The sequence below is a fragment of the Protopterus annectens genome, chromosome 2.part0 (genome assembly GCF_019279795.1).
Source record: "Protopterus annectens isolate FY-2018-M chromosome 2.part0, PAN1.0, whole genome shotgun sequence".
NCBI lineage: Eukaryota > Metazoa > Chordata > Ceratodontiformes > Protopteridae > Protopterus > Protopterus annectens.
The window spans coordinates 1,524,221,048-1,524,233,976 of NC_056728.1; the positions used below are offsets into that span (position 1 = coordinate 1,524,221,048).

Genomic DNA, 12,929 nt, shown 5'->3' on the forward strand with positions numbered 1-12,929 from the left:
ATGGCAGTGTAGTAACACATTAACTGCATCATTGTTGGGGTACATCTGTATCTGTACACATTTCCCAGATCTGTGTAGCAGCTCTTGTATGTGCCTCACAGCTTTTAGTGCTGAGGTATTGTATCTCAGTCTATGGTAGTTAACATCAGCTCTAGTATAGTGGACAATGGTAAGTGTGGTGGGTGGAACACACATCACATTGCTAATGCCCTCAACCGCAGAGGATATTGTGTCGACCAAAAACACAGAGAATACTGTTCACACACACACAGACACACGCACACACACACACACACACACACACACACACACACACACAAACATGCAAGCACAGGATCACAGTTGCCAGTGTTGTGTTTGGAACCCCTACCCATCAAGTTGTGTTACCACACTATTGGTGGCACAGGAATACTAGTGTGATGACTGTTACAAGGTACCTGTAAAGTAAATAACATCACATGACCTTGTGGGGTAATGCAATGGTGGCTGTACTGGGTAGGAATGTACTCATTATAGTGTCACATACAAGTCTACACAATAACAACCACTGCTATACACACCAATGCATGCGTGCATGCGAGCACACACACACACACACACACACACACACACACACACACACACACACACACACACACACATGCACACACACACTTGTCAGCACTGACATTAGCAGACTAACTTATCTTGTTATTCATACCATACTATTCTATACTGTTGCACAGGGCTTATAGGGGTGAAGAGTGTCTACAGCTACCACTATGGTTGACGTGAACAGCAGACCTCATACAGTAGACTTAGGAATGTGTTCAGTGTCTACCGTAGCATAAAATATGAATCCATGCCCATCCAATAGATGTTGTTTGCACACAAACACACACAATACTCTTTTTTTCACACACATTTGTCAGGACTGACATGAGAACCCCTACCTATCTATTTATTGTTACTTCATTGCTATGTATTTATCACACGTGCCATGCAGGTTATGGGGTGACACTTGTCCAAAGGTACTTCTAAGGTGAGGGACATCACCAGGCCTTCCAAATTATGACAATGGGTGATGTACTGGGTGAGAGTGACCACAAAATACTGTAACCTACACATATACACACTTGCACACAATAATACGCACACACACACACACACACACACACACACACACACACACACACACACACACACACACACACACATACACACACACACCAATAGCTATGTGTTTATTTATATTATAGTGTTATGGAGTTACTGCACACACCACAGAGCTCATAGGTTGTGGAGTGTCCCAAGGTACCTGTATAGTGAATAACATCTACACCAGTTGTAAGGTACTGCAGTGGTAGTTGTACTGGGTGAGATGGGCCACCAACTACTTTCACCCACATGTTTACACACTCACAAACACTTTCAGACATACTAATCCACACACACACACATTTGAAAGTACTGAGATTCATAGGTTCAAAGAGTCATAGGCGTGTATGTGGCAAATGGCCATGTAGGCTTTACAAGGCTAGCCCATGGGAATACACTTGCATCATGCCACCTGACGATACTCTCCAGTGTGTCTACTGATTATAGTCACAGTGATCCCCAGGGTGGGTATTCTATTCCCAATCCACTCCTCCTGATTTCTATTGAAGAGGATCAGTGATGTGCTTGGCTTGACATGTATGTGCTGTCTATTCCATAGCATGGCCAGTCTTTGTTGTGAACCTGTTCCTCTAGCATGTCCTGTTGATTGTGAGGATGTGCTTGAGGTATCTGGGGCATGTTGTGTAGACAGATTGTTTTCCTCAGATGTAGCATTCCCAGCAGGGTTGGGTCTGACTTGGCTGTGTATATTAGCAGAGATCACACCTACGTAGCCAATATGAGACAGAGATTCATTGCAGTTGTTGGAGTCTGTCCATATGGGGCATGTGTGTAGTACCTAAGATCTTCTTTGTGAGGTACAGTTGCAGCCTCTCCTGTTGCTGGTGTCCATTAGGGCACATGGAAAATGGGCCTTAGTACATACTGATTGGCCTACTGAAGGGAGTGTACAGGGAAACACTGTCCTTTTACTTCCCAGATTCAACACCCTGAGTCAGGAAAAGTGACATATGGAAGGACGTTTGGAAAACAGTGGCACTGTAGTGGTCACTATAGAGCTCACTGTCAACCTGTGCTCCCAGTTCTGTTATACCAACATCATTGTTCAGTGGACTACCATCAATGTATTACTTTATGGGAACCATGTCGTACCCAAAGGTGATGGTGGCACATCATTTGGCATTGAGCTTATGTCCAGGGTTCTGACAACAGTCATAGGTCTCAGAGAGGACTTTGTGAAGAATGTCAACCTCATGTGGGGGGGATAATAATAGCACCCACCTTGTAGTCATCTGCAAACATTGTCAGTCAGGGTGCCTTTGTATTGGGCTGGTCCTCAGAGGTGTAGATCCCAAACATGGGGGAACCCAGGTCCACAACCTGTGGTACTCCACTTGTGACTGTTCAGCAGTCTGAATTGGAGTCCACTGGTTTCTCACTGTGGGTTCTATCTGTGAGCTAGTTTGCAGGCCGCCTACTGATGTAGGGGTGGCTGCCTACCTGAGTGTGTTTGTGTATGATTCCTGAGTGAGGAGTGATATCCAAGGATAAGATGGGCAGCCTATCTTGTTATCTATTCCATACTGTCACATAGTTATTGCACAGGGCACAATGCTTATAGGGCTGTAGAGTGTCTACAGGTCCCTCTGCAGTCGATGACAACTGTGAGCCTTGTAATGTGGACACTGGGATGTGTACTGGGTGGGCAACAGCAAAAAGTAGCAAAACCCACCACCAATTGCTACGGTTCTCACACAAACACAACCCCCCACAGAGAGGATACTGTTCACACACAGACACACACACACACTTGCCTGGACTGAGATTAGAACTCCTACCTACCTATTTATTTCTTCTACGGTGTTATGCATTTATCGCACAAGGCACAGAGCTTATAGGAAGGTTGTCCAAAGGTACTTCTTAGGTGAGGAACATCACCGGCCCTTATAAAGTATGGTAGTGGGTGATGTACTAGGTGAGAGAGGCCACAAAATACTTTAAACTACACATATACATACTTAGATACACACATTTGCCAGAACTGGGATTAGAACACCTACATCATTAGTTATTTGTACTATAGTGGTTCGCAGTTATTGCATACGCCACAGAGCTTATAGGGCTGAGGCCTGACAAAAGGGACTTCTAAAGTGACTGATATTTGCAGGACTGCTAAAGTAGGGAAAGGGGAAATGTACTGGGTTTGAATGGACAAAAAAGCTTTAATGTCTAAACACATACACACACACACACACACACACACACACACACACACACACACACACACACACACACACACACACACACACAACTTTACATTTGCCAAGACTGAGATTAGAAATCTTATCTAACTAGCTATGTTTACTGTAGTGTTACACAGTTATCACACACACCACAGAGCTTATGGGCTAAAGCCTGACAAAAGGGACTTCTAAGGTCACTGATATCTGCAGGACTGCTAAAGTAGGGAAAGGGGAAGTATACTAGGTTTAAATGGACCAAAAGGCTTTAACTTGTGAACACACACACACATTTACATTTGCCAGGATTGAGATTAGAACTCCTGCCTAACTATGTATTTGTACTATAGTGTTATACAGTTTTTGCATGTGCCACAGAGCTTATGAGGCTGATGTTTCACAAAAGGGGCTTCCAAGATGACTGATATCTGCAGGACTGCTAATGTAGGGAAAGGGAAAGTGTACTGGGTTTGAATGGACCCAAAAGCTTTAACTTGTGAAAACCCATACTCACTTTTACATTAACCAAGTCTGAGATTAGAACTCCTACCTAACTAGTTATTTATACTACAGTATTACACAGTTATCGCACATGCCACAGACCATAGAGGGCTGAGGCCTGACGAAAGGGACATCTATGGTAACAGACATCTTCAGGACTGCTAAAGTTTGGCAATGGGAAGTGCACTGGGTGGGGAAGGCCTGCTCATTCCTAGATCCTTCTGACATTTCTCTGGGTGTATGAGCATGCTCATTGTGACCTTGACCTTCTATAGTACATGTGGGACTCCATTCCAGGGATTGTTGTACTCCAGTCTGGTTTGTTTTTGTGCTTCAGCCATACCTCTCAACCTGTTGGTTCAGGATATCTAGAGGTAACCTATCAAAATGAGGAGACAATGGGCCATACAGTGATTGTGACTATTTCTCTCAGTAATGTATGGATTGCTAGGATTGCAGGGCCTGATTTAGCAGACATCTGACATATCTGCTGTTTGACACTGTCATGTATTGTTTCAGTACCTTATGACATACCTCCTGAGATCATCACAGTGATTTAACAGAGGAATACAGGATGGATGATGCACACACCAAAATCATGGGCCAAATGCTACACATTCTTGCACAATCCAGCCTGTTGAGAGGTATGCCTACAAGCAATTGACTGCTGGAGATGTGGAAATTGTCCAGCACCTTAGTGATATATTACAATGGTGGAATCTCTGGGCATTTCTCTTCTGACCTGGTCTTATTTCCAGTCCATGGTTGGGTAATATAAGTCAGACAGGATCAGGGGGGCAGGCAGACTCTGGATAGATTTGTAGGGCATACAGTATGTGGAGGGGTGGGGGGGGGTCCTGGTTCAGATATGTTTGCCTATAGCTACCAGTACTTTGCATAGGAGTCTTTTCAAAGGTTGACTACACTTAGAGGGTCTTGTGTTTGTCAGACTGTTTGACCAGCCTGGAGGTGTGTGTGTATGTGTGTGTGTGTGTGTGTGTGTGTGTGTGTGTGTGTGTGTGTGTGTGTGTGTGTGTGTGTGTGTGTGTGAGTGTGTCTCACATATATGTATGGCCCACCTCAATTTGTTTGGATGGCAACATTTTGAGGTCACAATGTTGCATAAGATGAGTGATCAGGGAAGGGTGTGTTACTCCCCATGCCTGTGGGCCAGGGTTCTATGACTGCAGACATGTCATCATCTTCCAGGGTTAGAACTGCCTGCAATAAGTGCATTCCCATATTTAGACTCCTAGCCCTGCCTGTCGACTATACAAAGTATCACAGAATGTCCACATTCATGACTCATATATCTTGGTTATCCAAACAAGTGTGGTTTTCAAGGAAAAGTGTTTTGCAAGTCACTCAGAGCTGAAGTCGGATATTAGTGTCAGTTAACATTGCATTTTCAGACTTCGTACCCATCAGAAATTCCATGCTACTACAAACATTCCATCAACTTTATAACATACTTACTTATGTTAGTTACACCATGTTTCAACTACATTGTAATTAAAATGATCATATACTGGGTGACATGCCAGATTATAGCAATGGCATACTGGCTTGATATAAATGTTGTGATTGAATACTGGTATATGAAAGGAACATACACTGTTAATTATCCTACAATAATTGTAATGGGTGAAGTGAAATGTTTGCTATTTAAACTTAACATAAATAGTGCTACAATAATTATAAAGAGGACCTACTAGCTGTTATCTATACTACATGTTGAGTACCTGATAAATGAAACAAGCCCTTACTGTAACGACTGTTACTTAGAAGTTTAATGCATTGAACATTTGTATGCTTAAAGGCTTGCTACACTGTCCTATTAGAAGTTTAGTGCATTGAACATTTGTATGCTTAAGGGCTTGCTACACTGTCCTAATCTGCATCTATATTTCCTCCTTTTTCCTTCCTAGGTAAACTACTCATCTCCCTAACACAAATCAGCCCCCCCCCCTTTGAAAGGCTTGCAATGCCAGGAGACTGCTGTTTGTAAACTACAGAATCCTCTCGCAGTCTAAATATTTTTAATATAGTTTTGACACTAAAGGAGACAAGGTTAATACTTCTGTATTTATCTTATCTAGGTTGAGTAAGTGTATTGTAGAGCACCACTCAGGGGCCCAGCAGCACTGGCAAAATCAGATTAGGCTTCCTAATAACCCTGCAGTTCAAATTTAAAACTAAGTGGGACAGCTTAAATTAAAAGGGCAGCTAAAGCTTAAAACTAAAAGGGACAAACAAAAATATATCTAGGAAAGAGTGATTACTTGAATCTTACCTACTTTCTCTGTACTACTTTTCTGCCCAGAACAGCACATTCACATTGTTTCTGTAGTCTCGCGGCCTGGCTGAACCCACTCCACTCGCCTCGCTGTGCTCAGCTCACTCCACTCCCCTACCCTAACCCCAATTCTCACCCACCCCCACTACAACTACATTTATTCTCTCCCCTCCTCACCTGACCAACCCCTACACCAATCAGCAACCACAAATCACTCCACCCCAACCACAACCCCAACTAACCTCCCCACCCAATAAGCACACTAAGTACCTAGGATCCACCCTACCACACCCAGCCCAGTTCCTAAACCATACTTCTAAATACCCAATCTCTACCTAGATAAATCATGCAAGGCATACTACCACTCCTACTACTAACGCTCACCACTCAAGCCTACACTACGTCCATACACACTAACACACCATTAATTAATACCTTCCACATAACACATACTTGCACAAAGTCACACACTCACACAAATGTTGTCATCTGCTCCACATTATTTAATGACAGCTCAGCATTTCATATCTATAAAACACACACCACACAGCTTTTCACAAGACAAATGTCTTGTAGATCTAATACAGAACTAGCACACTCAATTAAATTCAAACTACTCCTTAGAAAATAGCTACTAATCTCAGTGGATATACACCGTAAGCCAGGTCCATACAATACCATACTCTCAAACAAACAGACATCACACCTACTTATTAGTAACCTTAACTCTAGAAGTATATCTAACAAATTACATGACTTACATGCATTCATAGCTCACTGTTCCCCTGATAAACTAACCATTACTGAGACCTGGCTAAAACCCAGTACCCAAAATGAAGAATTTCTCCCCAAGGATATAACATCCTAAGACTAGATAGAGGTGTTAGGAAGGGAGGCAGAGTTGCAGTTCTATTTAAAAACACACTTAACCTCCAACCTCTGTAAGCTCCTCTACCAAAATGTCTGAATGCCGAAACATTAGGCTCAATTTTATTTTGAAACAACAAAAAGAGAATCAACATTCTCTGTAGTTACATCCCTCCAGGAAACAGCTCTCACATACTTGAGGAAATCTTACAATGGACTTGACTTAACCTGCCTCAGGAAACTATCCTATTAGGTGACCTAAATTTAGACTGGCTAGCCTGCAACAGCCCCTCTAACCATATTAACTTATTTGGGTTCTCACAACTCATCCAATAACCCACTAGAGTGGACAGAAAATCCCAAAAACAATCAATCCTTGATTGGACTTTAGTAAACTTCCCTAAACAAAATTATCAAGTGGGCTGCCTACCTGATAAGCTTAGTGATCGCCTCCCCAGATACCTCCTTCAGAAACGTGTAAACCTACCCAAACCCTTAATTTATAAGCAAATTAGGGATGAACACAAACTAAACCCACAACTTTTTAACAGTGTGTTAAAACAATATAACTGGCATTCATTACGAACTCTAGGATTAGACCAGGTAGTTGATTTCTTCAATAGTACTTTTACCAATGTCCTTAACACAGTCGCTCCCATTAGAAAAATTAGAGCTAAAGCAAACTATGCCTCATAGCTAAGTAGGAGCACAAGAGCCTTACTAAAGTCCAAAGATAAAGCCTAGAAGATCTGGAAAAAGAATAACACTGGCATAGACAGACAAAACTACCAACAACTTAGGAATCAGGCCAAAAAAGCAAATAAAACTTGATAAACAGAACTACTTCCTTGGTATCCAAGACAAACACTCCAAAACCCCCCAAACATTTTGGCAAGCTATCAATTCCCTACTAAAACCCGACAAAACTATCACCCCAGCTCCCAACACCAACACTAATAATGATGAAATAGCTTCTCAATTTAATCATCACTTCACAAAATCTATTCTGTCATTATCTGCCCAACTATCCAATAATAACTCTATATTCACCCCCACCACAAGTCACAATAATATAGCTTCCTTTACTCTCGCACCTGTACCAACCTCTATAATTAAAGAACTACTCTTAAAACTTAAACCTACCACTCTCACAGCAGATGGTATACCCACTAACTTCTTAAAAATAGCAGGTGAATCCTTAGCTTACCCTGTCTCAATTCTTATCAACCACTCCATACAGGAAGTATACATCCCTCAACTATGGAAAGTCTCATATATTATCCCTCTTCACAAAGGCTGCAACTCCTATGACCTATCAAACTATCGCCCCATTGCTATCTTATCTATCCTATCTAAGCTCCTTGAGAAATGAATTCACATTCAAGTTATGCACTTCCTGAATTCACATAATTTCCTCTCCATCACACAGCATTGCTTCCTCCCAAACCATAGCACAACTACTGCATTTCTCTCTTTCACTAATCAGGTTAACCAACTTAGAAACAACAACAATTTTGTATCAGCTATATTCTTGGATCCCTCTAAAGCATTTGACATGGTCTTACATAACATACTATTAGACACTCTATCCTTCCTGTCATTTGCCCCCTCTACTATTGCCTGGTTCAAAAACTATCTGTCAGGAAACCATCTGTCCAATGGTAAGGTGTGCTATCACCTCTACTGCCAACTATGATAGGCGTACCACAAGGCTCAATATTGGGACCACTACTATTCTCCATTTTTACCAACAAACTACATGCTTCCACCCAGCATGCCTCACTTATACAGTACGCAGATGATTCAATGCTAATCTGTTAAGCCCCATCCCTAACCACTTTACAACAGCTTACCCAGGAATCCTTCAGATCCATGGAAAAATGGATTACTGATATCCAACTTATCCTAAACCCCAACAAGACCAAATTACTCCTATTTACCACAACAACTCTAAAACCTCTCCTCTTTCCTTCACTATCATCTCCAGTAATGGCACTGTAATTTCTCCCTCTCCCCATACTAAACTCCTTGGTGTATAAATACACACAAATCTTCACTTTGATGTCCATATTTCTCAAACCATCAAAAAAGTACATAATGGGAACTCTATACAAACACAAAAAATTCCTATCAGATCAAGCACGGGTTACCCTAGCCCAAACCTACCTGTTGTCTACCCTGATGTATACAGCACCAATTCTAACCTAAGTCAGGAAATTGGACCTAGATAAACTTGAGTCATGTTACAATAAAATTGCAAAATTTGCCAATAACTCTGCTTTTAGAAGCCATCACTGCCTTGCCCTAAAGGAACTACACTGGCTATAACTTCCTCAGTTACTTAGTTGCCACCAACTAATTCTTGTCTGCAACATTCTAAGGAATCCTCACAAAACCTCACCTCGAAACTAGCTACTGACCCAATACTCAGCAAATCACCGTCTCCATTCTACCAACAAAACTCTCCTCTGTATCTCTAATGCTAACAACACTGTAGAAAAAGCTCTATTCTCTCATTCCATAGCTAGAAAGTGAAATAACCCCCCCCATAATGTGTCTTCTGCATCATCTACATCACAGTTCAAAAACACTACTTAAGTCACATCTTATGGATTCCTCTCTACTTCTTCTAACTGTCTAAATGCTACAGTGTGGAAACTCCTCAGTTGATTGCCATAAGGGCCTAACTTTCTGCAATTTAAGCTTGGTTGGAACAAATCCATTGTAAATATGTATTATTGTTTGTGTGATTTTTTTTTTTTTTTTTTGCTTGTCTTCTGACCTTTTGCAATTATCGTTTAACTAATGTGGAGCTTTTCTCCCCAGGCCTCCACTGTAAATGGACCTCATTCCAGTCGGACTTTCCTGGTCAACAAATGTAAAATAAATAAAAATAAAATAAAATTATTAGAGCAGTATTTCAAAGGTGACCTTCTCTTTGGACCTTTTTCACATCATTATTCATGACATTGTCCAGATTTCTGGCTCTCTGACACTGGCAGGTTTTCTCCTAGCAGTTAGCAGCATGGCCTTTCTTTGCATTTTGTAGACTGTGTTATGTTGGTGTTATGGACACCATGACACTCCTTAACAGGGCAATGTGGGTGAGGCATGGGCATTTCCAACAGGCCTGTAGGCCAGGTACGACAGATGCAGGCCATCTGTAGCAAGGCAGTGTATTCTGATGATCATATGATCCCAGGCTGCTGGCAGTGAACAACCTGAAGATGGCACCAATAAGCTGACTGTGGGTGCTACTGACAATTGCTTTCTGTTCATGTTGAGCCATCACTCTAGTTGATGGCTGGATGCTGCTTAAGGCTAGGGACATGTTACTGCATTTTTGTGGCATTATGGGGGAGGTGACGCATGTGTGCACAATACACATTTACAGAGACTGTGCTGATATTTGCTTAACATTTTGATCCTATTTAGCATAGTGGTGTGCCCTATATTTGAGACTATAGGCATAATAGTACTGACCACAGGTCAGGTTGTTGAGGCATAAACACTTGTAGTTTCAGACTTCTTACCTTTTAAAGTAATACCGGCACTGCCAGAGCTGCTGTGATATCACTATGTAAAAATCTGTAAGTGGGGATTTCATGAATGTCGCCATGTTGGGGCCTTTGCCAGACATTTCTGTATGGTTTTCTACAGCTGATCTGCTGGGCAAGGCTAGGGGTGGGTATGGGACCCCAATTTGACATCCATGCATGTGACACATGACCCCCCCCCCCCAGTTGTATGGCTCACCACATATACTGCGGTGGTATTTGTCAACTAGGGTGATACTGCATAGTGCAGGTAGGCCAGTACTGGGAATACACTTCCTGCTGTTTTACAGAGCTTTCACTTGTCTGCTGCTTTCCCAGTAACCCACCCCATTCCCTTGCAAGCTTGAATCAATACCATAGATATGCTATTGGAACATTCACCTCCATTCATTTATTTTTTTAAGGAGACTGACTTACCTTGTACCTGAGGCTGTTGTGAGGATGGTGCTTGAGGGATGACTATGTTAGATGCACACAGTACACTGCCTATATATGGTAAGGTATAGATGGTGTGATGTTTGGCATCCATTTTACTGTGTGTGTGTGTGCCTCAGAGAGAGAGAGAGAGAGAGAGAGAGAGAGAGAGAGAGAGAGTGAGAGAGAGCAGTCCCTTGGGCCCTACAGTGTCAGTGTATGTGCAATGCTTTGCCTCTTTGTCAAGGACAGAGCATATTGTGGAGGCCTCCATCTGCCTACATGGGCAGGCTTAGGATGTTCCTCCTCTGAGTCCCTCTGTGTCTGTGGAGGCCTTGGCAATGGTGGGAAGCTGTGTGGCCTGTCCCCGTTTTGTTCCTGCTGCAGCTCTTTCTGCAGGATCATATTGTGTAGCATGGCACATACCATGAATATGTGTGCACATGTGGCTGGAGAGTACTGTAAGGCTCCATCAGATATGTCAAATCAGTGGAACTATGACTTGAGCATCCCAAACACATGCTCCATAATGATTCTGGTTTGTACGTGTGAATCATTATGGCGTTCTTGTGTGTGTGTGTGTGTGTGTGCATTTGTGATGGGTGTCATCAGCCATGGCTCCAGTGTGTAGCTAGCATCCCCCACCAGATAGCCATATGGAATGTCCCCACTGGCAAATGCCTGGTACAGCTGTGATGAATGCCAGATGTGGGAGTAGTGATAGCTTCCAGCGCTGTCAGCACACACATTCATGATAATGTATTGGGAATTGTACAACCTGGCAGCTGATGGAGTGGAACCCCTTGCAGTTTAGGTAAACCCTACCCTGGTCACCAGGTAGTGCTTTGATGTGGATGTGCATACAGTCTATGGCACCCGGTACCTCCGGGTAATCTGCTACATGGTGGAAGAGACACATATTGCTGGTCATCTCCTTACAGGTGCTGGGGAAGTAAATGTGATCAGCAGCATGTGGTCAGATAGCATTCAGGAACTGGTGGAGCATCCTGGATGCAGATGCCTGTGAGACCCCCATGATATCCTCGGTGGTCTTCAGAAAATACCTGTAGCTAGTATACTTAAGGCTACACATACCTTGGTATCCACTGGGATGTGTTCCCCTCTGTTGGTTCTGGGCCTGAGGTGAGGCCAGCACAGCTCAAATAGTTGCTGAAGTATGTCTCTGTCCACCCAGTAGAGCTCTACTATCTCCAGATCATGTAGCCCTTGGTAGGTTACCCTGGGACTGAACACTCTTCTCCTCCTCCTCCTCAGTCTGAGTTTGTTGTCAGCATTTTCCTCCGCACTACCCTCAGTCTCTAGCACATACTGATAGATCAAAGGAACAGCAGCCCCTAACATTTTTTGTTAGCTTTGTCAGTTTAAAATTCCCCCAAATGTGTACACCAGTGGTGTAGAGTTTGTGGGAAAAACCAGACTGAAAGGTGTTTGCATAGTTTATAGTAGTGTGCTGGGCTGCTGCCTGTGTAATTGGCTGATTCTGATACATTCCACCTGCCAGCTATGGTAGTTCTCCTTGATTGCCTTCCTTCTGCTGTTTCCCCTTCCCATTTCCTCCCCGTTTAAGCCCAAATGCGCCGCACATACCCGATGCTCAAATGTAAACAGTTCTGCTATTTCCTGTGTGTTTTGTTAAGCCCTGGTGCACACCGTGCACACCTGTTTTGCTAAAGTAAATCCTTTTAAGCAGAACTGGCCCTTCCTGGACACGGACACGCTCTGCATTTCATAGAATAAGACAATACAGCTTCAGACACATGCTCTTCCATAGCTGTGCTTAGCTAAGGACAAACAGAGGCCACTGAGCTCCAATGTGCTTACAGCAAGCATGACACACACCCTTTTCATGTAAGCTGCTACGCCTGTCTACACAGTGGTGTTGGAGCAACTACAAGTTTAGGTGCAGTCTGACACTTAGAAGAAATTTGTGATTCA

At 42.9% G+C, this 12,929-nt stretch overlaps 1 protein-coding gene across 1 annotated transcript in view; it reads right to left on the reverse strand.

Moving 5' to 3' along the window:
- LOC122792852 (kelch-like protein 10) overlaps positions 1-12,929 on the reverse strand; it is a 217,671-nt gene that overhangs the window by 144,799 nt on the left and 59,943 nt on the right. The gene's annotated exons all lie outside the window — the stretch shown is intronic.